This window comes from Stylophora pistillata, chromosome 5 (assembly GCF_964205215.1).
Source record: "Stylophora pistillata chromosome 5, jaStyPist1.2, whole genome shotgun sequence".
NCBI classification, from domain to species: domain Eukaryota; kingdom Metazoa; phylum Cnidaria; class Anthozoa; order Scleractinia; family Pocilloporidae; genus Stylophora; species Stylophora pistillata.
This window is the reverse complement of record NC_142523.1, coordinates 20725044-20750993: the sequence shown is the minus strand read 5'-3', so window position 1 is coordinate 20750993 and position 25950 is coordinate 20725044. Positions and strand designations below refer to the sequence as shown.

General features: G+C 38.1%; 1 long non-coding RNA gene and 2 pseudogenes across 2 annotated transcripts; all 3 read left to right on the top strand.

The window, feature by feature from the left end:
- Positions 1-728: 728 nt before the first annotated feature.
- LOC148730749 (uncharacterized) lies at positions 729-3114 on the top strand (annotated as a pseudogene).
- A 2077-nt stretch (positions 3115-5191) lies between these two features.
- LOC148730748 (uncharacterized protein C12orf56 homolog) lies at positions 5192-17193 on the top strand (annotated as a pseudogene). The gene is made up of 11 exons (XR_016001002.1): positions 5192-5518; positions 6448-7308; positions 8633-8703; positions 9157-9295; positions 10067-10173; positions 11465-11562; positions 11901-12046; positions 12576-12650; positions 13145-13222; positions 15966-16144; positions 16667-17193. The product of XR_016001002.1 is annotated as an uncharacterized protein C12orf56 homolog (transcript).
- Positions 17194-17786: 593 nt separating this feature from the next.
- Positions 17787-22999, top strand: LOC148730747 (uncharacterized). Its single transcript, XR_016001006.1, has 4 exons — positions 17787-18871; positions 20196-20242; positions 20622-20685; positions 22889-22999. It is a non-coding gene; the product is annotated as an uncharacterized LOC148730747 (long non-coding RNA).
- Positions 23000-25950: the final 2951 nt, after the last annotated feature.

Here is a 25950-nt window from a genome sequence, read left to right as displayed (position 1 = left end):
GTCTTAATTTTTGGTAAGATTTTCCTGTCAAGCTTGTTCTAATTATCGGCCTACCTGTTCTGTTGACTCCAACCCTGATTCCCATCAGCAGAATAAAGCTAAGAGGAAGGCGAACCTGCCACAAGGATCCAGACTGGTGGACTTAGAAACCCTTACAGATGGTCTGAAGGAATGCTTATTTTAAAATTACGGTAAATTCTCACTATTTTTAACTGCACCATAGCATATTTTACACCATTTTCATATAAAAGAACATAACAAATACTGTGGATGGAGTCTTTTTTCCCTGTTAGTTTACAGTGTATTTTACAATATTTCTAGGCCCTTTGTCTCTTGGCAATGTTTTTGAAGAACAGCACAGTGGCTTGGCAAGCACGTTTACTGTTATCTGCAGCCAATGCAATGCGGAAAACATCATTAACACATCAAAAGAGCACAGATCTGGTGCACGCGGTCCATTGACCTTTGATGTGAACGCGAGAGCTGCCCTTGGCTGTTTACACACAGGAGTGGGCAACACCCATTTAAACAATTTACTTTCAATCCTCAATGTGCCTGCACTGAACTCATCAACTTTTAAAAATCGGGAAAGGGAAGCTGGAAAGGCAATAGAGCTAGTAGCAAAAAATAGTTGCCAGCAATTCCTAAACCTTGAACGAGAGAAGGCAATTGAAAATGGCAACAAGCCTGACCAGAACAATTTGGTACCTATTGCCTGTTCTTACGACATGGTGTGGCAGAAACGGGGGCGAGGTTTCAACTCTAAGACCGGACATGCTGCAGTCATGGGCCTTTCAACTGGTAAGGTCCTTGACTACACAACAAAAACTAAAATGTGCCGCTCCCGTGATGAAGCTAAAAAGGCAGGAAAACAACCAAATGACCACGACTGTAGAAAAAATCATTCAGGCTCTTCAAAGTCAATGGAGCCTTTAGCTGCAGTTGAACTTTTCAATGAGGTAACTAAATCAAATGTCAAATTTTCAATTTACACTGGGGATGATGATTCAATGACTGAATCTCACCTAAAGCAAAAGGTACCCTATGGTGTGGAAAAATGGAGTGATACAGTTCACATAAAAAGATCCCTTACAACACGCCTATACAACTTGAGCCAATGAAGTAAGTTCCCCAACAGTTCAGTGTTGTCACAGAAAGTCATAAATTACGTTGTCAAATCCTTTACATACCGTATTGCACAAAATAAGGGGGATGCTACAAACATAAAATCTGCAATTCAAAGCATTGTGCCTCATGCATTTGGTGACCATACTGGTTGTAGAGAAACATGGTGTTGATACAAGAAAGACCCTTCTCATTATTGTCACAGAGATCTTCCCTATAGCAAAGACCTCCAAGGGGATAGCCTTCAATAAGCCCTGAAATCTCTCTTTGATGAATATAGCACAGACATTATTATAAACAAACTTGCACTTTCATCAAATTCTCAACGTAACGAGTCTGAACAGTGTGGTGGGCTCAAAGAACCCCAAAATTCGCTTTTACGGGGGAAGTGAAAGCAATGATTATCGAGTGTCCTGCAGTGTCTCTCAAGTAAATTTAGGTTACAGGTACATTCCTCAAACTCTAGCGTCACTTGACATAGAGCCAGGTCTTTTCTGTGTAGACCATAATAAGAAAATGGACATGAAAAGTTCGAAGGACAAACAAAGGAAATCAACAGTTGCATTCAAGCGACATCGATCACAATTACACAAACACCAGATTTCAGAAACCTCGAAAAACGAGGGCAAAGAAGGTACCATGTATGAAAGTGGCATTGGCATGAACCTAAACTCTCCTGCGACAACATTGGAGTTGAACAATTCTCAACTTTCAATCACTGATCTTTATGATATAACCGCTGCTGTCACGAAACAACAACAAGAACAGTACGAAAACGCAGTTCCGAAATACACTTCGAGACCCACAGTTCAAAAGGAAAAATTTGATAACAGTAAATTTTATCACTTTGTTTCATTTGACATCGAGACAAATTCAACGGGAAAATCAGCAGAAGTATGTCAGCTCGCTGCCGTGGATAGGTCAGGTAAACAATTCTCATGCTATATTCTACCAACCAGAGACATTTGATTGATTCTCACGCGTCAAAGGTCAACAAACTTACAGTTAAAACTGTCAATGGAAACCGCCGACTTTTCAAAGATAATCGAGTAGTAGAAGCCTTTGACTTGTCGCAAGTACTCAGGCAGTTCTTAACTTTTTTGAGGGCCAGCATAGATTCAGCTTCAACACGATCCACAAAGCCTGTTTGCACAATCTTGGCTGGACACAACGCCGCCACATTTGATATTCCAATACTTCTTCGAAACGGTGGCGAAAATTTTATTGCGGAGCTCAGTTCCATCAGTTCCATCCGGTTTGCAGACCCTCTGACACTGATGAAATCACTGATCAAAAGCAAGCACTCTTCCATCCAAAACGCAGAAGGTAAATTTCCAAAGCCTGGGCAGAGTTCTGTTTACGAACATTTATTTCAAACCACCTTTGATGCCCACGACGTCCTAGAGGACGTGATCGCTCTTCGAAGAATCTTGCTTTCGCCTAGGTTGGCTTTGTCTGATGAAATGCTGATGAACAGAAGTTCTGTAATCTCCGTCAAGGACGCCGCCGAAGACCTGAAATATCTTGACAACCGTCATCAGAGACTCCTGTCTTTTCGAGGAAAGCTGTACAACCCAGGTCATGCGGATAGCCCAATAAAGCAAAGCATTGCCGAAAACATTGCTGGCAGTGGCCTAAGATATGAGGATTTAAATAATTTGTACCAACGAATGGGACGGAAAGGTCTTGTGTGTATTTTGACGAGACCGCCATTGTCCAGTCGCTCATCGCTTCCAAGGGTCACAAACACGACGAGAATAGTCTCCGCAATTTTGAAACACTTCGAAGAGATTTCCAAGGATTCTGCGGCATAGTGAATTATGGTATGTTCTCAACTGATTTTCAGGTCAAAAGCAGTTTGTACAAAAACGTCAAAGATAATGATCGCCCGTGTTTACACATTCGTCCTCGACAAAACCGCGTCGTTCGAAAGTTCGCGCATGCTCAAATAGCGATCTTGGCGAGTTCCTATTCTGAAGACGTGATTGTCATTGAGGTGAGAAAATAGAAAGTTCCCCTCAGATTTCTCGTATTTCCTTCGGTGAAATTCCTTGAAATTTGGCAGAGATGTTATACCCTTTTAGCTTTCCTTGCTGTGAATTTATCAGAAAAATTTGTAAGACAAGTTTTTCGCTCAGCCAAAAAACAACAAAAATGTTAAAAGCAAAAAAACTACCTTGACAACCCCTATTTTTTTCGATTTTAAAAGTTTCGTCTTGTCAGACTCTACCCGGTCGGAGAATAATAGAAAATTTTACCGAAGGAAATTGAAGAAAATTGAAATCAAAGTCAAACAGACGTCAAAAAATGGTGATATTTGAGTAGTTTTAATTTGGGACTAAAAGCCTTGACTTCAGAGGTGACTGTTGTACAGCAAATTTAGGCCCTTGTTTTTTATGTTTCAGTAGCTTTGATTTGAAAAATAGCAAAAACAATGAGAATATTAACTTTCGATTGATGTCACTGGCGCGTGCTTCGTGATTTTTCATAACCCTATTGAGCCACCTTAAGATAACGCGCGCGACGGCGGCTTGATTCGCCCTCCTCTTCGAAGTTTAGGAAAAGCAATTGCTACCTATAGAAAGGTTCGTGGATCATGTTTGATCGAAAGTTTCGATGATGGTGACTTTCAGAAGATGAATTTTTACTGTTGAATGATGCCAGCATTTCAAATAATCTCGACTATCCCTACCAGGATTCAAATATTTTGACTAAGAAGGACTCGACGGAAGTGAGTGCTTGGCAGAGATCGTTACCGAAAGAGGGACATACCTATTCTCGCAGACGTAATGGGGCTGCTTGATTCGTATATATGTGAACAAGGGACTCTAACGATGGAATTGAATGCCTTTCTCTTTTGTTGAGAAGATTAGCGTACCCTCGTTGGTATTCGTTAAGTGACCTTTTTAAACACGGGAAAAGTCTGAATCTAAGCATAGACATGTATGCAAAGCAGCATAATACAGGTATAATCTTATCATGATGATAAATGTTAAGCCAATTTCCTGAAGCAAACTTTTCACGCTTAATCAAGGACATTTTTTATGGCTGAAAAACATCATGACCGAAAGTGTTGACTATGAAAATTTCTCAGATGAACCATAGTTAGTGGTCGGTTAGACTCCAGAAAAGACTCCTGGAATAATATCATGGCCATCAATTTATGTCCGAACTAGTGTTCGAATTTTCCATCGAAATAAAGAGAAATGGTGAAATTGTAAAACTTACTGGGTTGCTTTTTGACATCGAGCTAGTTTTAGTGACAAACTATTTATCAGAAAGGCAAACGAATTATTTAAAATTTCCATGAATTTTTGCTCAGCCATTTCACAGACATCCTCTCATAATAATAAACTGTTAAAATTGCCAACAATTTTCGCCCAAAGTAAGTTAAAATGGCGTTATTTTGCTAAAGTTTACTCACGTTTTAGCCACGACGGCAAAATGGCTTTCTTCACGTCACAGACAAGGCCGCTACGGCGGGAAACCTCACAACGACGGCAGCCGGAATTAATTCTGGCGGTAACTTCACTTCCGCTTGCCGTCCCAGATGTCTGCCGTCGTCGGATCTTAAGCTCGCTAGTATCAAATTCTGGAGGGTACCATGTAGACTCAAATTTTGATATTGCTTGGATCTCACGTGAACACGTTCCCAAGATGAAAATCCCTTATAAGCCGCGTGGCATCGAGGCGGTTAAAATCGCTGGCTAAAACAAGCGCACAGTTCGGGTAAATAGATTCAGCCCGGGCCAGAGAGTTAAACAAATACTCACGGATGTTGATATCTGCTCCAGGGGGATGATTTAATACAGCTACTATAAGACAAGAGAATCCTCCGCTTTGAGGCGTCATTTTCCTTGCCGCTTTTCTTTTACAGAACAACCTCCAAAAACTTGGTACACCCCCTAAAAACTTTCAAAAGTTAATTTTCTTCCTAAAACCTCTGGAAATAGGAAAATGCCTTCGGCGAAAACAGAGTTCCTCGGCTTTAAAAGTCAGCCTTTACTAATTTCCGGTTCGCTAAATTTTAGACCCAGGACACTTGAGCCCGCGTTGTTAACCGCATACCCTCTGACGTGAGCTATTTTATTTATTCAGCTCTGTCGCATTCAACAAAGTCTTCCTCTTCTCTTTATGTTTTTTGGTTTTATTTTATTTCAGAAAGCGCGGAGATCTAATGAAATATAGAAAAATGTCCATTTCTCGTCTTCTTTAGAGCCAATGAGGGAAACTTTATGGAGAAATACAGCGTCACGCCATCGTGATAACGTACACGTTTATGACAAATGACTGGTGATGGGATAGTTTCGAGTAGATCAGCCAGTGTATCTACAGAGGATGTCAAATTGCTCAAATTCCCGTGAAAGAAGTTGCAGCACTCGGAATCTGGATGGTATGCACACGATTTGAAGACGATATGTTTGTAGTTACCTCAAGAAGCCCTCCACAAAGGCTGGTCAATTTTTTTAAAAGATGACAACCAGAGGTGAGATATCTCTTCGGGATATTGCTCATAACATAATATTCTTTCCAAGCCTTGCACGCTTCGTTTGTCTGAGACCAAAGAAATGACCGAAACTGTACCGAGATACATAATCTATTGGTGTGTTCACATTCACTCTCTGGGTAAATTGAATGTATCAAAGTCAAGATAAATGATGTCGCTATATATGGTAGAAGTACCAATCTGTAATGTTGTATTTAGCTTGAGATACAGAAATCAACACTTTACTCTTTTTTTAAATGTTTTTGCATGGGAATGATGCCCTAGGCCTCAAACAGGCAGCCGTTGTTACCGTGGCAACAAGAGTGCTGCAATATTTAAAAAGAGCATTTTTGTGCATTCCCCCTGAGTGCCTAACTGCGTGCAAGGTTTGAAGAGGGGTTGAAAATTTTCATTTCCCAAGATGTTTGATTCTTACAGAGACTTGTTTTTATAAGCATTTTTAATTGGAAAATTGATATCTGTAAAATGAAATAATCCATAAAAATTAATGTTCTGGTATCCAGCACTTGAAGAATCTAACTTCAGTGCTTACACTGATTTTCTTTTGGCATTTCCTATATCTGAGTAACCTGTAATACACTTTGTATTTCCTATGCAAAATCCAGCTTTGAAATTTTTTTTGATTTAATTAATCTGTCAAGATGATTGTAAATCCCAAGAGAAGTAAAAACAATAATTATCTTTGAATAATTGCAAGTAATGATGGACTATTCTAAATAAGTGATAAAAGAATCCTTGAAATTGTTGATCAGAAAACAGGCTATTGTAAAAAAATTTAATGATTACTCTTTAATACATGATAATTTTTCTTCTAGATTTATGATGTTGCAGAATTTCTTAGAGGAGATTTGAAGACCAAAAACCAACACATTCTGATAGTTTACAAAAAGATTTTTAAGCAAATGGCATCAAGCCAATCGATAGCCATTCCACCTAGTGAAAACAATTCTTCATTGAGGTTAGCTCTCCAATCATCTTCCATTCTCAGTACTTCTCCAGTTTTAAGAGTGGATACAGCACCCCAAGTGGGAGGTAACCTTAAATCTAAAACATCTGTGGGACGTGTAGAAAGCCAGCCAGTCACGACGCAGCATCTCTCAGTACAGACAACCAGTCTTCATTGAAGTGCCTCAGACCCTGATCTCCGACATCTGAAGCATGAACGCAGCAGCAAATTGTATTCAGGGTCAGCTAGTAATATTGGAGCTGTTTCTACAACCCCTCGGAGCAGGCGACTCCTTCTGCCAACTCCATCTGGTCATCAATCAATGATCGTGCAGTCTAGTTCAAGCACAAGACTGAACTCGGGAAGTGTTGCTAAGCAAAGAAGAAAGAAACCATTGGCTTCACAGTAGATGAGAACTAACAATGACAATGATGAATTAAATTGTAGCTCTAGCAGTAGTGAACTTGAAATTTCTTACCAGGATTCATCAACTAGTTTTAACAGACAAAAGTCAGTGGATTCCGCTAGTGGTCCACATGGGAGGAGTCGTTACAGAAGTGACAGTAATGGCTCTGTAGACAGTGGGGAAGAGTTGGACTATAATTCTGATGATGGAGGCAATTATTCTGCTAACAAGAAATTTGAATTGATGGAAATGGACTTATACATCCTTTCAGAAAAATCACCAATGTATATGCATCTTAAAAGCGCCTGGAACAATTGCATTTTGGTAAGTTCTTTTTTTTTTTCCTTTTTAGTAAGCTGTGTGGGTGTGCATCATGTGTGTTAACAAAGTTCTACATGCTCTATTTACTGAACTTTAACTCTTAAGACAAAAAATTGGGAAAATCAATGGTGACTGGTAATTTTGTTTCGCATTCGTCCCAGATTTTGCGAACATTTCGGTAAATTCAAAGATATCTGTGATTCAAGGGTACTGATTTGCTAAGCAACTGAAGGACTGGTAGTGAGCCAAAATTACTGTTGAATTCTTTAACAGTGAAAATTGAAGTTTCCAAATATACATGTAGTAAGTGATTGTTGATCATCACAGAATTGTGGGATGTGTTGGCGGAGCATCCACTTTCTACAACCTCTATAATTATTTGTCTGAAAACTTTGGGACAGTTAGGAAACAGTGAAAATGGGAATCATAGGGGCTTTTCCCGACATGTACATATGGAAAACAGGCTTCAGCACAGAAAATGCCGTTATGAGCAACCAGTTCAGATTATGGCAGTTTGGGCTTCTTCGCATGAAAGAGCTACACGCTGTACATTGTGTAGTCTTAGTAAACTAACCCTCATGTCTCAAGGGCTTACAATAAGTTTGAAATTTAGAGCTATAAAGATATAAGGGGCCACCAGGTTATTGTGGAGCCATGTTGTTTTGTCAGATTATGTGTAAGACTGGGAACTAATCAGATTATATTTCCTATGTGTACACTGTTGGCATTAGAAAAATTACAGTGCATTAACCTTTCTGCACATTTTGAAAATGAACTCGATTCACACATGTAAAGCTGCTTTTGTAACAGTTTCTTTTCCATTCTTCTTAATACTGGGAAACAAATTTCTGCTGAACATATTTCAGGATCAACATTAACTTTTCAACTTTATATATTAGCCAAGTGACAACTTAGATGTTACAACTGTTTCAGTTTCTTTACTAGCCAAACTGGCGAGTGGAAATCAAACACCACTAGCCAAAACTGAACTAGTCTGTGGCTAGTTACAGCTACCGTTGATGTTGAGCCCTGAATTTTCTTCGAGAGTCTCAGTAATAGAGGGATTTTCAACTAGGGATTTTGATAAAATGGGGTAATTGAAAACGAGCCATGTAAAGGTGTTACACTAGTCAGGTGTTTTGGTTGGCTTAACCAGCACTGTTTTTACTAGCTTCAAGTGATGAGCAGACAGGACATGTGAATCTTGTTGTCAAAACTTAGGTCGAAAGAAAGAAATCTCTTGCGCATAATACCTGTGTTGTACACTTGTAATGTAAATAATTTTTAGGGTTAATTGATTATAAATTTTGATTGCCCCTCTCTTCAGAAATCTACACTCCGTCACGGTTGAAGGAGTTCCACACCAACTTCACCCACTGGATCAAACAAAGTTGACAAGTAAGTATTACATACATTTATTTAATAACACGTTGATATTCAAAAGTTGGGGACAGAAGTTCTGTCAAATAAATGCAACTTGGTCAAACCACTAGTTGATTGTTGATTTTCCTTTTATGCAACTGATGCTGATTTATCTATTTACATGTATTTGTCGTTTGAGTTCTGTCTTCTTTTTTTTTCATGTACAATTCTGTTCTCTTTTTCATTTAAGTACATGTAAAAACTCCCCTCAGGAAACACTTTGCTAATATTTAAAACAGGTGCATTTTTATTACTAATACAATTTGCAGCTGTATTGCCTAACCTCAGGTCACTGTCCAGTTTTAAGAGAACCGGGCTTGTGTGGAGCAAACAGCCCACAGCAAAACAAAACTTATGGATTGAGGGCTCATGGCTACTGAATATTAGTTAGATTTGAGTCCTTAATGTTATTATCATATTCTTTTTCAGTTCACAGTTATTGCACCTGTTTAATCAGCTGAAGACAGAAATCCTTCAATCGCATATCATGGAGAAGACATTTATTCTCATCCAGGAGCTTTTTACAGCAGCAGAGAAGAGTTTTAACTTAAAAAAATACTTTTGGAAGGTACGGTACACTACCACTCAGATGTAAGTTAACAACACAGACACATTTCATATGCTCAGATGCACGATAGTCAGACATGCACATACGATTTTTTTTGCGCTTGCACGGACAAAAACGAATGCACGACTTTGTTGTTCAGAGCTATGAGTTTCCTATGTGTTACATTGTTGTGTAAAACAAAGAACTTTTCGGCTTGAAAAAGGAATAAATTGACAATGGAAAATTTACACGTCAGTCAAAAAAGCTATCATGCTACACGTACACATGTCGCATCGCTGTGCAAGTTTATCGAATAACGAGCAGTAGCAGTAGATTTGCTTGATCTGAGCTGTTGATAAATCGGACGGAAAGGAAAATGCTACTCATAAAAGGCATTGAAGCACTTGTACCATCTAGGGAATACTCACTAATATGCTTCCCAATTTGTTCATTGTAATCGCACTTCCTTGAACGTTTACGCACCAGACTGTAAACAATAAAGTTGACATTGAAGGTAGTCTGAATAACAGCCCATTGTTTTAAATTATGACTTTGCTTTCAGTTGACAGTATAAGGGGGCACTGTCCTGCTCGACCATTAGAGAAGAGTATTTTGTAACATGTGGTGGAAACTAACCCATTATATGGCTGGAATGGCATCCAGTATGGTGATGGTGGAACATAATCCTCTTCTCTGATTGGTTTTGCACCATAGTGTCCCCCTTACACTACATGTTTTATGATTTCCTATCTGGATCCTTGGCTTCAAATATTGATTGCAGTTCAACTTAAGTCAGCAGATCTCTTTGTGTTCATGGTGGGTCAATTACAGCAATACATGCCTCAATCCCGCAGCCAATCATCGCAAAAGAAAGGAAGCAATAGAGAGGATAAGCTTGAGTAAGTGTTATTTTCATATCACCCATGTTGCTCTGTGCAACATTTTGAAGATTAGAATAATTACACTGATGATGAAAGAGATTTTTGCGCTCTGATTAGTCAGGGATTGTGATCTATCTCGCTATAATCACCTCGCACGTGACAATTACACTAAGCAGGGGTGCTACATTTCAAAATGGCTGGCTCTTGTCTGTCAATGTTACTAAGAAGGTGATGAAGTCGACAAAGGAACCTTGCGAAGAGCACAAAAGATACTACTTATAGTTTGACTTAAAACTTTTGAAAGGTGCAGTGTAGGATATGAGGGTAGTGCATATTGAATCCAATAAGCCTGGGGAATCTGGTTGCGACAAACGAAAAATATCCCTATGAGGGCTGCATGAGATTATGCGAGCAGGGGTTGGAAAAGCGAGCTGCGACTAAAACTAGAAAGATACAGGGTTCGTACACGTCTTGAAAACCCTTGAAAACCCTTGAATTTCAGGAGGCCAATTTCAAGACCTTGAAAGTACTTGAATTTTGTTTAAAGTCCTTGATTTTTTATTGAACAACATCGAAAAATATCTGCTTTTGTTTTGCACCATCGGTAAACCCAAAACATAGTTGTTTCTCGTGGTTTTGAGGTAAAATTGTCATTACAAAAAGTCCTTGAAATTTCTAAGTAGGGTCTTGGAAAGTCCTTGAAAAGTCCTTGAATCTTTGGCCTGAAAAAGTGTACAAACCCTGAAGATAGAAATAGAGCGACAATCATGTTGATAAAATGCTTAATGCTGAGTTGGGTCATGCGGAACAGAAAATATTTGCTCTCCTGTAACTCAGTTCTATTAGCGGTTGAAATTCTTTTTTTTTTGGCAAATTAAATGCGCTTTGCACTGATGGTTTTTATCCTAAGAAATTGGTCAAAGAGGGCCCAGTGGACCCCTTTTTCCAACTTAAGGGGGGATACAGGGTGTCTAGTCTAGTCTGTATGGTTGAGACGGTGAGAAAACGAAGAAGACAGCAAATGAGACCATAAGATGTAAAAGAGTTCAAAGAGAGTTTTATTTCTTTGGAAATTATTTTGGGCCCTCAGCAGCTGTTTTTAATAATCTTGCTGTCACTCATACAAGTACTTTCTTTCCAAAAAAATATGGTCATTTAAAATAGCACTTATCCTGGCACAATTATTTGCTCCCAATTGGACGTAAATTTTGTGCGGTAGTTTCTTTCCATTTTTGGAAATCCCTCTAATCCCCCTCTGGAACTTTGTACTTTCAGGTTTGGTTGAAATTTCTCTTTTAATCATTTGCAGCTTTGTTGTGGTGTTGTTGAAGACACTTGTATGTCTGTTTCGTGAGACAGACATTCTGTCCACATGATTGATGGTCATAAAAGCACACAAGTAAGTTGGTGATGCTGAGGCATCTTAATTATTGTAAGTGACTACTTTACAACAACCTTTCTCACATGTTTTGCTCGAAGATTCCAAGGCCCCTTCAGGTAGGCACTTAACTCCAGTTTCCGTAGCAATATGAAGTGACGAGAGTAAAGTGTCTTGCCTAAGAACAACACAATGTTCCTGGCCATGCAGGGCTTGAACCTGGACTGAATATTCGCTGAGCTGAATCTCGCACTTGAAAACACAAACTGCTGCCTGCAAGCAGGCTAGTGAAAATATTATTTGTACACAAGTCACTCTGTTAATTTTCCAGACACTGGCTCAGTTGAAGTGCTTTCTTTTTACGCAGGACAAGCTATCAAGGATCTTCTCAAATGCATTGTTCTTCATCCTTTAACCACATCACAGCAACCAGTTGGTATCTCTCCAGCAGCTCAACTGTTGTTGTCAGGAGCTGACAAGAACATGTTTACAGTGGGAGATAGGGAACAAGAGGTAGGATTATTGTTTTCAAATACATCTACAAGGGTGCACTGTTGCTACAGTCCATCCTAGTTGTATCACAAACAAAATAAGCAAGGACACAACTAACAAGTTGTAAGTCTACTAAACTGCGCATGGCCGAGCCAACTCGGGCTCAGGCCCCATCCTATAAAGTGACTCCTAACCTTTTGGGTGATGAAGTGTTAACGAAAAAAATAAAATATAATGTGTTGCATATGCTCTTTATCAAAAACCCAGGGACTTTTTGTGTTGTCCTCCATTTATATCCTTTGCGGGTTCACTTCATGGTGATTTTCTGTATGTGGACTCCTGGGTTCTCATTAGAGGGCAGGACCTCCAAGTCAGCACCAGGATACTTAAGTATCAGTACCTGCTCACCTTTGCATGGGACTCAAAGGAATCCAATTCTAGAAATAATTTCTCGCCAAGTAATTCTCATAAGGATGCCTCTGTACCAAAAAATGTAATGAGACATGTGCTGTTATCAGTTATATATAAAGTACTTTCTGTTTCTTTTCAGACTGATAAATTATTGAGAGAAGTTCTGGACAATGCTACTTCGCCTCTGTTTGAACTGATGTGTGCTCTGCATCAGGTTAGGTTTGAATACCATTAACTCCTGACTAACATCTCATTTCTCCTGAAACTACCTCTCCTAAATTGAACTTGTAGGTGATGAGAATGAAAAAAAAGATCGCAATCAAAAGGACTTCCTGATTGTCAAACAAGTTCTCCTTGCCAGTATCACAGGAGATGTATAGAGAAATGGAGAACATAAATATGGATGTTATGCACAGCGTTGTTTATTAAGATTTTTGTTTCTTTACACGTTTCCTAAGCTCATGACAAGGAGAATTTGTTAAACAGTCAAGAACTTCTTTAGTTGGTGATCATTTCCTACATTCTCGTGACTCTAATATATGACTCAGGGATGACATTGTGAGGAGAAATCAGGTGCTAGTCACTCATTGTTAACTTTGATGCAGGGTTGACCTTGTAACTCATCCTTATATTCTTATAGTGAACAATGTTTAGTAACTGGACTGAATTTATGATAACTTTATGAGATTATGTTTCTTGTTATTTCAGGCCAACTGCTTTTCAGTAGAAGACAATGTCCTAAACATTTTTTGGCTCATAAAGATTGTTGAAGCTCAAAAACAAGCAGTAAGTATTTCACTTGAGGACATCAAGTATTTTGCTTGGTCCTTCAAAAATTGCTTGTTTGAGGGGTTCAGGCTTTTTAGGTGATTCGAGTGTTTAAATTCAATCTATATGAGCTCAAAAATTTCAAATTCACAGACAAACCTTCCTTAACTCTTTCACTTCCATGATCTCATTAGTAATTCTCATTACTGTCAGCCAAACAATTCTTATGATGTTTGATCTGAGAATTTGGTATTGGATCAACTAATTAGTTTTTTTGTGTGGCTTACACAAAGTGTAAACTGCACTATGTCATGATCCAAGTTATTTATTTGATACCAGTAGTCTATTTGGGTTAAGGTAATTCATCGCAACACTGATATACATGAAAAACTACACTCTTGATTGGCTGAAAACAGCTAGATGCCTTTTCCATGTATCACTAGTGCAAAACTGAGTCACAAATGTAAATTAGATCACACTGGAAACCAATCAGACTTATACAAAGGAGGTTGTGCTGATTGATGCACCCTTTAGCTGACCAAAATAAACAAAAGCCTGAATAAATTTTAGGTATATTGAAAAAAAAACAACAAAACTGCATTCCTGAGTAAGATTTTAGCTGAAAGCAAATTTTGATAGAATGTCAAGTTGACCATTTACATGACGATGTCAAGTTCAACTATTCATTTCATGTCTACACATAGCTTGAATTTGGGAAACACACAGGCATGAAATTACAATTTCAATAATGAGAAAAGCTTAAAAATTCTGATACTTTAAATCATGATACTATTGTGCACTAGCTTACCTGTACATTGAACCCTGTTATGTTTGCGTCATCATATCTCTGATTACTGTTCCTGAAATCTATTATGATGAAATTCTATCTATAATAAACTTTCTGTCAAATAAACCTCCCGGTAAAATTGTATATCTTATTGGGTTAAAATCTTATTAGCAGTGTCAGTGTAATGTACTACTCAACACATGATTCATTAAAATATTGCTTGTGTTCTGATCTTGTTATACACCTATTTTTTTCCCTGAAATTCTTCCCTTTGCAACCCCATATCTATACCTACCTTAACTGAATTTTTCTGTGTTGTTTACTGAAAATACAATCAAACCAAAATAAAATAATTATAATAAATGAAAACCTATGCTTACATGTATGTATTGTCGAAAACTAGTCATACATTCAAACCAAATCAAGCTCCCAATGGCTTCTGGTGTAGATTATATCATGCTCCTCATGTACTGGTACACAAAATGCCAAAAATATTCATACCTTGCTTCCCTGGAGTTAATTTCACATCACTTGCCTTGGAAGAGAAGATTAACCTAGAAATTTCAGAACCCAATTCCACTTTGTTACGTAAACAAATCATGACTGAATCTATCTGGCCACTGTATGATGTAGTGCTGAGGTTTTTTTCAGTACCTAAAATCTTCATATTACAAGTGTAACCTTTGTTGTCGAAATGAGACCTCCACAACAAAGTTTGGCAATTAACCCTCAACCCTCAACTTTAATGAACATTTCAACACTATATTGTATGCTAGTTATCTTGTTTTTTATCGATGAGCAAGAAAAATATTGAAAACTATCTAACCATAATCAGATTATTAACTAGAAGAAGCTCATTATGACACCAGACACTAAAAGCAGCTAAATTGCGTAAGACACACATGTACGCATTGCGGCTTACTTTTCTTTATTCTCATCACTTGTCTGCTTGATGTTTTATTGACATTGTGAGGAGAAATTCTGTTTCTGTCACTCATGGCAGTCAACGGGTTGAAGAATAATAGAAGCAAACATTTAGAAAAGATTGCTCATTCCAAGAATTATCGAAACGAAGAGAAATACAAATTAAGATAATATCAATGGACAAAAAGATTAACCAAATATTTTAAAGTTTATGCAACTGCAATTCGTTTCGAGGTGGCGAAAGGCACTTTTCCTAAACTTCTACCCGCTCTATTCGGAACGTGCAAAAAACAGTTTTCCTTCTTAACGGCGGGGATTGACATTTACGGTCTATTCGTTCATACTTTGGTCAATCTGTGTCTTTAAAGGAAACGTTTCAGCTTGGTTTGCTGCCACTTAGAAAATTTGAGGAATTGACGAATTCAACAACGTTTCTTTTCCAATAGAACACGACAATACCCAACCGACTTAAAATAAGCAAAGTTCCAATAGTACGCGACCATGACCAATTTAATTTAGCAACTAAATTGTGAACACAAATTTCACGTCGCCTGATGGTTGATGAGAACAACGGAAATATTCTAAATGCTTTACAGTTTGCTTCTTCCGGTCATCTAAAACTTTTAAGTCAAAACAAGACAGACTCGTCTTTTTCAATTTTTATTCTGGTTACAAACGCACATTTTCAGGCTACAGGCGAGTAAGTTGGCCAATCAGATAGCAGAACTAGTGATGGAACGCCGGTAGATTTTTACTAACATCTGTCAACGTTGGTTAGTGCGTATCTTAACCCATAAAACTTTTACAACATCAGTGTGCATATTATCCAGAGTGTTCTTTATACATTTCTTATTGCGCTCCTTCAGTCGGCAACCATTATCCTTTATTCTCGTGACCTTAATGTTTGATTTAGCCCCGACAATGTTGGGAGAAATTAGCTGCTGGTCAATCTGAATGGTGAAGGGTTAAGGGATCTTAAGAACGACCTTAATCCAACGACAACAGCAGCTTCTCACAATCAAAGGTTGATATTCTTCCTTCTATTTTCAGAAATATTGTGTACAGAGAATCATGGAACGTTTAACGTTGTTAGTATCATCTTCTGGCCGATATCTCTCTCCCGCCGAAGCTGTTCTTCTTTACCGACAACTTTACCTGCTCAATAATTTTCTGGAATGTGGTGCAGTGGTTGCGAATCAGATCCGAGCTGGATACGCAGAGGAATTTAGGTATGATAGTGCAGTAGACTATGAACAGTCCGTCCTTTTCGATGTAGTTCGTGGCGCGAGTCAAAAAAAAAAAAATCTTTTTGTACCATTTTTCCCGAAATTGTTGTTGCAGTTGTAATATTTGATAACTTATAGTAAGCGTTTTGAGAAGGTTTATCAATTACAAAGGCTTGCAGACGAGGAAAGGGGAATTATTCAGAGGTTTATGAGAGGGGACATATCGGAGTGGTAGTAGTCAAAAACTTGCTTCACTATCTTAAAAAAAGTACATGAAAATTAACACTGAAAAAAATACAAGACAAATCCAAAAACAAAACAAAACAAAACGTATACAGGCTGTTAAATGATTTGAAGAAGATTTGTTTTGTAACGCCCAAGCATTAATGATAAACATGTAAATTACTGTCGTAGAGTAAATGATTAGGGGCAGAAGAAATGAAAGGGCAAATTAGACAGGTGAACCTTTAAATCTCTAATGAATCATTGCCATCAATATTTTTTGTTGTCTCGTAAATGTTGCAGATATTACATCAGAAAGCCAGTGGTAAAGAAGAAACTTTCCACCAAGTTTCCCCTGACAAGTCCCATAATTGAACTACTGGAGAAAGTCACGGATTTAGTGTTAAAACAGCCATCACTTAGGTGACGATGGAAACATTTCTCGTTCCCTTTATCAAATCTAGTGTATAGGTATCATATTGAATTCTCTTTCCCATTGTTACCAGTTCAAGAGGTCATTTTATTTAAGATAAGTCATTCTTAAAACAATTTTTTGTATTTAAATCTGTTGAACTCTTGGATTATTTTTGCCGAACGTTTTCCAAAATCCTGCTCGACCATGCTCCTCTATCCCAAACTTCACAGTCAGTCATAACGGGCCGTGAAACAATTGAGGACTCTGTATGTAGTATTTTAGTCGTTTTGAATTCTGTCCTCTGCATGGAAAGTCCACAGAATTTTGCGTAGAGTTGAGCTTGAAACAAATGAGATTTGTTCGAGATACCCCAACTGGAAAAAGAAAGGAATAAAACTCACCAATTTTGAACTGACCTACAGTTGCTGTGGTTGTTTCCGTTAATAACTGCTTTTCCATAACGAAAAGGTGTAAGTTTACATTACTTTATTAAACGTAGACAGCCTTGGGGGTTCGACTTCATCTCAGAAAGAGTTCATGCTTGTTACACGGCTATCAACCGTGCCTAGAAAGCTGGTGTTGTAGAGCGCCGCACTGCCTTACGGGAGGTCAAAGGTTAAAGCCCTAGACCGTACCAACACTCAGGGTCTTAAAATAACTGAGGGGAACGTGCTGCCTTTGCTGTGACATTTGCAAATGGTTAGATGTTCTTGTCTTTTCGGATTAGGACGGTAAGTCCTAGGCGTCGTCTCCTACGTCTTTTGTATATTGTTTAGCAAGGGACGTCCCTCGACTAAACAGTGAAAACTGCCTTACACAGAAGCTTGTAAATTATTTGGACCAAAGCAACGATCACTAAAAAGAATTGTCTTCTATGCAGCGGACTCGGGAAGTTCAAGCACTGATGCTCTTTTGATCAGTGTTGCATCATCCTGATCGGCGCACCAAGTTAGTACTGATCGAGATGATCGGGGCGGTCGTACATCCGAACGATGGAAGTTCTCTTCATCGTCCAAATCGTTACCGATCTTTTGCCTTGGTTTCCAAAAATTTATGTTGATCTCTCGAGCTTCATTTGGGACGATTGGGGTGACACAGAGGATAATTTAGGAAGGCCACCGTATTACGACCCGCCTTCATCATCCTAAACGCTTGCCAATTACTGATAACTGTAAAAAGACAAAACGATACAGACTTAAATCGAGAAACAAAAACGAGACACAGAACATGAAAAACAAAGAAAAAATAATTTAAAACTGTTTGAAATGGAAATTTTTTTCTTGCCGGCCGTCGGCTAAAACAGTCTAATGACGTTACTAAACGTTATGTTATTTGTCACCATAGGGCTGGAAGTGTCATGGGTCTCTCACTTGATTGGCTGATTTAAAAGAATGATGATGTTATAATTCTAATTTTTGACCAACAGAGATAGCAATATGTTAAATGCCGAGGGGCCGTGATCTTTGAAAACATTAAAACTACATGAGACTTATTTATCTATAGGGTAGTTAATATTCCTTTTCTTAGGATGGTTGTTAATATTATACCATTGCATTTATCATCACCGTCATTATCGCAATCATTATTATCATTCTCACTTTTTCTATCCTGACACAACAATCTTTACCATGCGCGTTTCTATCTATTTTCACGGGACATATTTAGAAATATTTTATTTCAGAAGTAATTTCTAGTTTGAAACGCCTTTAACGTTTCATTATTGAAGAAACCTTCACAAGCTCTATAATGATAAGACTCCGTATTAACTCTCGATATAACTTTTCCAACGTGTTGGTTTGAATATTATTACGTTAAGAATACCACAAATAATAATATGATAATTGCAGAAGTTAATTTAGTTCTCCAGACGGTTGCAAGCCCACAATGTTCGTGTCCTCTTATTGGCTCGATTCGAATTTAGGTCATCGACATATGTGATTATTGGATTCTGAAATACGTCCTTATGCAAAGTAAACAGCACAGTCTTCCTTTTTGTTGGTTTATGTCACCACGGAAGGAATATTTATATTCAGCCACTTTCGACTTTGTTTAACGAGAATCTATTAATTCTCAGAGAAACACCCTTGATAAAGGTAATCTTTTGTTATTAATTTTGGCTCCATCTGGAGTATTGAGAACATCGTTACTCGTTTTATAATTCGGTTGTTAACCTGCCGATGAGGTACCGCGTATAATTAATCGTCGCCGACGATCATCATCTCTATTACTTCGATTCTGTAAAAATTTCTCCCATCGTTTTGCTCCTCTCTTTCGTTCTTAAATAACTATTTTAAGCTGATTGTTTTTAAGAGGCATTCTTTAGTATTATACAAATACTGATTCTAATTCTGACCAAGAAACAGCTTTGACAAACATAATATTAATGTTGCGTTAATACCGTATCTCTGTGTATTACGCATGTTTGGGCCAATATCTATTTTAGAGTAATTTGCTTCTGTATGCTTTATTTCAGATTAATGCTAGGTAAAATGAGCGTTGCTTCTATGGTCTTCTTTAGTTTTAGATCCAAGTGGTCGACTGAAGTTGAACTGAATTATATTTGTAAGTTCACTTGTTTCTCCTTTTGGCAAAAAAGGAAATAACTGAAGCACTTCATCTTAAAACAGTTCATTCAAAAGGAAGAAAACCAAAACTAAAAAACAACTGAAAGGAAAAGAGAGATTAAAAAAAAAACATAGGAATGCAAAGTTTGTAAACCACTTGGCTGCACCTCGAGTTACACCAAATTTTCTCGTATTTTCCCAACATCCCGCGCGGTCTATTACCGCGGTTCATTTTTTACTGGCAGCGCCCGCAGGCAAAACGAAGCGATCGTGTGTTCTGATTGGCGACCCGTACAGGAAAGACGGGGCCCGCTGAAGATTGTCCGCTTCTATAGCGTGCAAGAAATAAAGTGCGGGGAGCGGATCCACAAAGTTCGTGGCTTTTGGACAATGTCGGCAACAAAGTGGAAGACAGTCAAAACAAGAAAAAAAAAAGATAAAAAAAAAAACAAAACAAAACAAAAGCAAACAAACAAAAGCAAAACATACACACACACACACACACGCACAGAAAAAAAAGAAAAACCCCGACCAATATATCTAGCCATCCTGTCCGAACAAGCTTGATAAATAACGCATATGAACTGTTAGAAAGTGTGCTTTGTTTCCTAAATGATTTATCATTGTTCATTAAACTGTTATATTTGTTATTTTATTATTGCAAATATCAACATCATTATCATCAAAGAAATTAGGATTGACATTATATTGCATCATATTTCTGCGCTCTGTGAAAATTCCATGAAAAGTCACAATTACCGTCGTTCTGAATTGTTTTAATGAGCCGGTTGGAAGTAGTATCTGTATTAAACTTTAACCCAAGTTGAACTTGTTTATTCGGAATCTACTTCAGGTGGCTTTAGAAGACTGTGGCGAAAAAGTAATATACTTAATCAAAAGGTATTTATAAATCGATATATCTCTATGCTTTAATTTTGTCAGTTTGATACGAGCCGTAATTTCTTAAATATACACTCAGTATTTTTTTATTGGCTCCACACGACATTTGTGAAAACAACATTTTAAAAAGACGAGAAATTTCTCTCCAATTTAATTACTTCCTGGAAATGGTTTTATCTATGTATAGAAATCCTTTAAATAGTCTGCAAGATCTAAAAATTTCTTTTTCCCCCTTATTTATCGGTGGGAATGCTTATCTTGACTTCACGACACTCAGCAGGTAATTGTAATTTTTGCTTTCCTCCACCAACTCCCCCCCCCCCCCCCAAAAAAAAAAATATGATAAATAAATTAAATAACCTTTTGACTTTCCACATAGATTGTCATGAATCCCCTGGCTGTTCTACTGCTCATGCTGGTAGCTGTTCCCTTCACATCTGCAAGTATGTTACTGTAATATTAGGTTATGTTTAGCTCTCACTGCTACCCTAATAAGTAAACAGAATATTTGCATATGAAAATTTAACCTGCTAGAGAAAATTAAAAACAAATATTCCAACCCTATTCTGAACAGGCTTTTCTGGATCCGAAAAAGATCTTGGAGGACTCAACTTGCTACTTAAAAAGACCTATAAACAACTCATTGTAATGTCTATAAATTTTGACAAAAATTATTCACTCACTACTTGTGACGATAGGTCGAAATCAAATAACCATGTAATGCTCACATTATAGAAGAAAAAAAGCACACAAAAAAAGAGACCACATCTCAGGTAAAAGGCCAGTGGTGACTAATGAGCTCGGAGGGGAGGAGCGCGAAAAAATAACTCCTGTACCCACACTATTGTCCGAGCTGTTCTTCTGTTCATATATGAACAGAGCTATTCAATTGGTCACGCGAACGCTGTTGTATGGACAAAGCTATTCAAGAGGCCCCTTGTTTGATTGCGAACGAACCATCTGAGTTATAGGCAAAGGAAATGGATCGATTAGGTATTGAAAATCACAAATGGAAATAAATCGGGGATAAAAACACTATTGACCTTAAATAACAACTGTAAACAATAGCACACACTCAATGTCATTTATGAGATTTACTCAGTATGTGGGATTGGCCTCGCGTGTGGCTTCTATACAAACCACTTCGAGCCACTTATTTTTAAACGCTGTGATTGGTTGGTGACCGAAGTGGTGTCTGAGCGCGGAGGAGCTAGAACAAATGCTAAATGTGGAGCTCACGGATAAATTCTTCTTCACACATAAATTGTGGTCGCCCTTGGTTAATGAAATTATGATTTTACCGCAAAAGTGAATGGAGTTTAGTGGTATTGTCAAAAAACTATCTGATCACTCAATTAACTTTTCCTCTTTTTCATTTCTTTTACCAGCACCGATCAGCTAACGATAGGGACCTTAGGTTTATATTTATTTGTACAGTCCCATACATATTGCTACTGTAGCAGCATTAAACGAATATTGTATTATGAATGCGCCTTTCACAATTGTCTTTTGGTTTACGATTGGTTTGCATGTAGCCATAGACAAGAAATCTGAAATTGAACATGATCGCGATCGCAATAGTGAAAAAAAAAATAGCTTCTTTCTCTATTTAGAGGAAGAATAAAAAAGAATAGGGTGGAACAAAAACAAGGTCAGGCAGTGCTTGATAGGGAGGTTGCATGAGAAGATAAATGTAAAACAATAACAACAACAACAATATCAAATTGATAAATTTGTTCATTTAATTAAATGATATTTTTAAATTCCTTTGCCTCTTTGACAGCTGAAATTTATTAAAAGCATTATTATGTCTCTTCCTTATCCCTTCTCAATCCTCCGCGGTTTCTTTAATTTCTTGTTTTTCTTTTCATTTTCTTCTACAAAATACCATTAGTCGATACACTCATACTAAGGGAAATGAGAGAGCAAACCGACCTTAAAAAAAGGACAAAAGAAAAAAAAAGAATTAAAGAAGTCGAGGGTCAGCGGCAACTGTTTCCTTGTAATTTAGAATGTAGACCCTGTTCCTTCTGATCTTTTTCTGAGAGTTTCAATAAATTTCAGGACTTTCTCAATCGACGAAAACATAATCTGACGGCTATATCCTGCCAGTCTAACGTATCAAATACAAATAAGCATAAAAGCTCACTCGAACTCGCATTATCGGGAAATCGACAGAACACAAAAATAACAGCTTTCCAGGGAAGACAGCTTTATTAAAAAAACAAATTATCCTAAAAAAACAACACGCTTAATGTCAGTAAAGAAAGGTAAGAAAAACTTTGACAAAAGAGAAATGCAGAAATTCTGTGCTATCAAGAGATTGTCTGCAGCTAAGTCTGAAAAGAGATCAAACGCGTCGCCATCAAGGGTACTCCGACCCATCGCGAGTGCCTTCCAAAAAAAAAAACCGGGTAGAGATTAATCTTGATCTCTGATGAAATGTAACTTCACAATATCAGTTACAAAAGATCAATCCCTCAAATTAAGCTGCTAACCGCCCATTCATGGGGTTTTCAATTGTGACAGCGCTTGCATGATTCGTGATGTGGCCCTTAATATTCGTTGTCTATTCTTTTTTTTTAAATGTACATGAAGTGTAAACGATTTGTCACAATTCGTGCGTTTCTTTTCATCATCTCATAGTAGCTTGTGCAGGCGATGAGTTTGCTTGTGCAAATCAACAGAAGTGTATCCATGCGTCTCGGCGCTGCGATGGGTACAGGCACTGTAGTGATGGATCAGACGAACAATGCAGTAAGTACTGTAGTTACTTTGTTTTTAAATTATTGTATATATTTTAATATTTATTGTGGGCTGTGCTTTTTCCACCCTGAAAGTATTACAAAAAATAATAATAATCATGCTGACTTGCAAATACATTTTTTTCAAAAGAAAGAAAGAAAAAATTGTGCACCAAGAGCCCAATTTACAAGAACATCTCCTAATAGCGAAATAAAGCCTTGGCGCATAATGTTATCATATGGGAAGGTAGATTTACAGTAATGGCTGGTTATTCGTCGAATGCTGTCATATCCGTTCATCTTTAATTTGAATGAAGAGTCTCAATGGTATGAAAGAGATTTTTGTGATGGCGAAAGTTACCGTGAAAACAAATGATATAAACTGTAACAAGCAGAATAAGATGTCTGCGATTTCATGTTCGAGATGACCTGATCATTTGTATCTTAGCGCCCGGCAAACTCAATTGCAAATGCATTCAGTTGGCGACAGGAAACAACAGATTATACCTTGCAAGATAAACTGCTCGATGTAAATTATTCTGAAAGCAGACAACTGTTATGCTGTGAATGAATACTACGAGTTTTCTCGGGTATACTGAGTTCCTCAAGCGCTGGTATATTAATTTCAAAAAGAGCTAATATAGAAATATAGTCACTGACGCATCAACATTGCCTGACTACATCAATTTGACCGGGAAAAAGTAAACAAACCGTTCACAACGCAGGCGAAACTAAATTGCTGAAGGCAGGGCTTACGAAAAAATTTTTCTTTTACATGCTACATTTTGTCACCCATCATGATAAACAGCATTTAAATTTCACCGCTGAAGCTTAAACAGTCTTAGTGGTATTGTAAACATATAAATAAAAAATTTGATTGACTTTTCCTTTTCTTTCATGTTTTATCTGCACCAATCAGCTGGCCGTAAGTACCTAAATCTAGTTCTATTTTTGTGTCATTTAAAATAACTGATACATACATACATGTTTACTGATTTGATTTTTTGTCGTGGGGCAGAATATGCATATGTGTCACTCACTCAGATGTAAAAGAATCGATATGTCGACGGCAGACCAATTAATAGCCACCTTCCGAGATTATACGGAAATGCTGCCGCTATGACCTTTCCGAAGTAGTGCTACGACGTTAAAATTTAACTCGGTCTTTCTTCAAAGGACCTCGATTTTAATTAAAACACTCGTTCCAATTAGCATATGTGTAACCGAGTCAAAGCTCTTTAAAAGACTAAAGGTGTAACTATGAGTAAAGACGCTTAATGCAATCGCTTTTCCGCGCTCATCTTTCGCCATCATTTGCATTATTGTGGAATATTCCTCGCCTTTCCCGGGTATATTTTGTTTTCAAAAAAGCGTCCAGGCCACAATCGTTGTTAAATACAATTTCGAGCTTTCATTCTTCTCCCTGCGAGCCGTCAGTATTTCTATCGTTATATATCGTTCAAATGAGTAACCGGTGAATTTTTATAGGGGAAAGAGAAGCGTTGTTTTCGTGGCTGGCCAACTGTTTACTTTTCTGATGGTTTTATGTCTCATCTGCTCGGTGAAAAATTTTCTGTACTAAACAAGCAGGCTTCGGTGTAACAAGTAAGGCTAGTCGATCCGCCGAGGTCAGCGAAGATGTGATTATCCTTGTCAATGAGGGAATACCCCCAAAGAACCAAGGAGGCGACTTCGTATGCGGGTGAAATCTTTGAAGGTAAGGAAACTTTAAGTAGGACATATTTGTTTCAAAGTTACACTGCATTTGACGAATTAAAAGATACCCACCAAGAAACCACAACAACGAATAAAAGTTAATTCAATGAAATTGTTTTTACCTTTAAGCTTGGTCTAGAGAGAAAGGAATAACGGAAAGAATTGAAGAGTTTCTGGCAGAAAGACTTGCTGAAGTCCTTCGCAAATTTTACGTGAAGACACGTACAGTTAGTGGGCAACACCATTCGCGAAACTCCATGAAAGCCATTCGAGCGGGTCTTGAACGGTACCTACTTAAGCTCCACACAGGAAAGCATTTTCAATCACACGCAACAAATTTTTTGTTCCATCTACCGAGGCTTCAGATTACCGCCTAAAAAAATTGGCGAAGACGGGGGTGTCGTCACCTATAAAACACAAGCAAGCCTTGGAGCGCGAAGATGTGCAGCAGTTGTTTACCGCGAAGCAGTTAGGAAACGACAATTCTGAAAGTCTAGTTCAGACTCCTCGATTCTATCTGATGCTCTAATTTGGCAGGCGAGGCCGAGAAACCAGAGAAATGTGGTAAAGGAAGAAATTGTTTTCGGAAAAACCGCAAACGGCCTGGAATATATTGCCCTTCGAGAGCGAGCGACAAAAAAATCATCCTGGCGGCTTCCGTGACAACTTAGATAATTCGCAAGCCATAATGTATGAGAGACCAGACACTACGGAAAGATGTACAGTCAGATGTATAGAAAAGTATTTGCAGAAGCGAAACCCCAGCTGCTCACCTTACGGCAAAGGCCAAGAAACAACAGCACCGGCGAATTTAATGAAAGCGACGCGGTGCGGTACTGCAATGTCCCTTTAGGGAAAAACACCTTGCAAGATTTACTCGGCCGCATGAATAAGAAAGCTAGTTTGTCTACTCACTTCGCATCGCACTGTATTCGGGCGACATCAGTAACCATCCTCAAAGCAGCCGGCCTGGAGAATTCGAGAGAGTAAGAAGTGTTACTGGCCACAAAAGTTATGCCTCAATCTATTCGTACCGCGAAAGACTGACAATTCAACAAGTGCAGTCCTCAGCCATAATCAGCAATTTTGTGGTTCCAGTGACAGCGAGCCAAGCTGTTGCACCGCTCAGAGTCACCGCTCAGTCACGAAGTTCTCTTGGAACTCTGCAGCAAAATCAGAGCCAAACACTGCAGCAAAATAACATGCAAGTGATTGTTAAAAGGCGATTGCGTGACACTCGGTAAGTTG